General features: G+C 41.0%; 1 non-coding gene across 1 annotated transcript; it reads right to left on the reverse strand.

The window, feature by feature from the left end:
- Positions 1-664: 664 nt before the first annotated feature.
- Positions 665-771, reverse strand: LOC141634546 (small nucleolar RNA R71). Its single transcript, XR_012539274.1, has one exon. It is a non-coding gene; the product is annotated as a small nucleolar RNA R71 (small nucleolar RNA).
- Positions 772-2,190: the final 1,419 nt, after the last annotated feature.

A 2,190-nucleotide genomic window follows, 5' to 3' on the forward strand; every position in this document is an offset into this window, starting at 1 on the left:
TCTTTTTATTGTTATTAGTCGTGTCTTTCTTTGCCTTGGGGAAGTAAAACTCCTCAAGGTTTGTTCTAATTGTTTTCGAGTTGTTTGATATTTTGCATGTCTAGAAGGTTACAAGGTGATTTGTTACCTTTTGACCGTGAAATCGAAAGAACCTTGACGAACAATAGGAGACTTGTTAGGAGGAATTTAAGAGGTATTAGTGAAGTTGTTAAACCCACTAGTGAGTTTGTCAATCCTTTCGCAATAGAGGAGAAGAGAACCCATTACACAATACCCCACAAATCCACCTACAATGCCTAAATTCTCGTCACACTCCGTACCCACCGAGGAGAATCTACCAAATGGTACTCCTACACCGCAACATCTAACCGGAAATTTTATTGCCAAATCCGCCTTCATCCAATTAGTTGAGAGGAGCCAATTTGGGGGGATGCCTAGTGAAGACCCTCATTCTCATATGAAAACCTTTTGCGACTATTGTGATGCAATCTCTCAAACGGGTGTGACTCAAGACCAAATTAGATGGGTTTTATTTCCTTTTTCTTTAATCGGCACCGCGAAGCAATGGTTGAAGAGCCTTGATAAGGCCACCCTCGGAATAGATTCTTGGAAGAAGTTGGCTCTAGCTTTCTACAAAAAATTCTACCCACCGGAAAAGACGAACATGCTAAGAGCTCAAATTACGGGTTTTAAGCAAAGGGATGAAGAGTCTTTGTATGAAGCTTGGGAGCGGTTCAAGGGAATTTGTCGCTCATGTCCTCACCATGGACTTAGCGAATGGTTTTTGGTACAACAATTTTGGAATGGTTTATATGAAGATTCTAGGAACATTCTCAATATGGGATCAAATGGAATGTTCACCGAAGTTGATGACAATCAAACATGGAACAAGATTGAGGAAATGGCGGTCCATAACTCACAATATAGTAGACCTCGCAAGGCTACTAGAGGAGGAAAGCATGAAGTGGACTCCGTTACTCAATTGGGTGCTCAACTTAGTGCTCACATTGACACAATCAACTAGAAGTTTGAACAAGTTATGGCTAGACTTGAGGAAAACTCAAAATCATCAAAGCATCATGTTAATGCCATGACGGCATCCTCATCAATCCCAAGTGGGATATGTGAGAATTTTGGAACTTTGGGACATGACCAAGGTGAATGTAGGGGAACAAATGAACAAGTGAATGCTTTCCAAGCATACAAGAGTGGTACCCCTTATTCCAACTTTTACAATGAAAACACCAAATTCCATCCAAATCTCTCATACAAAAGCCAAAATGTTCAAAACCCTCAAACAACATACACTCCACCACCCATGAGAAACCAAAATCAAAGACCCTTTTACAATCAAAACCAAGGTTACCAAAATCAAAATCCATACAATCACCAAAATGACCAAGGTTTTGATGTCCAAAAAGTGGTCCTCCAAATGCAAAAGAATCAACAAGAATTTTTCACTCAAATGCAAAAAGATAGCCAAGCAAAGGAAACCACCATCAACAACATCCTAGCTCACACTAAGATGTTGGAAACACAATTGACTCAACTAGCATCTTCAAGTTCACAAAGACAAAAGGGGCAATTACCACCTCAAAGTAATCCCCCTAGACATGAAACGGTTAGTGCCATTCACTTGAGAAGTGGTACAAGGTATGAAGCACCAAAGAAGCAAGTTGAGGATGAAGTTGCGGAAGCTAGTGAAAAGGAAGAAATTGTGCAAAGCTCCAAAGGTGGAGAATCATCAAAAGAAGAATGTTTAAAGAAAAATGAAGACAATGTCAAGGAGAAGGAGCCCATCGTGATTAGACTCCCCTTTCCAAGTCGTCAAGCCAAGCCCAAATTTGATGATCAACTTGGAAAGTTCATGGAAATTGTGAAGAATTTGGAAGTCTCAATTCCTTTCACGGAATTAATCAATCACGTGCCGGCCTATGCGAAATACATGAAAGATATCCTCACAAAGAAGAAGTCGATCCGGAAGCTTGAGACTATCGCCTTCACTAAGGTGAGTAGTGCAATACTTCAAGGGAGTTCACCTCCAAAGTTAAAGGATCCGGGAAGCTTCTCAACACTGTGTACCATTGGCGACACGACGATCAACAAAGCCTTATGTGATCTAGGGTCTAGTGTGAGTGTCATGCCGTACTCGGTGAGTAAAAGGTTGGGGATGGGAGAGCTTAAATGCAC

Source organism: Silene latifolia, chromosome Y, assembly GCF_048544455.1.
Source record: "Silene latifolia isolate original U9 population chromosome Y, ASM4854445v1, whole genome shotgun sequence".
Taxonomy (NCBI): Eukaryota; Viridiplantae; Streptophyta; class Magnoliopsida; order Caryophyllales; family Caryophyllaceae; genus Silene; species Silene latifolia.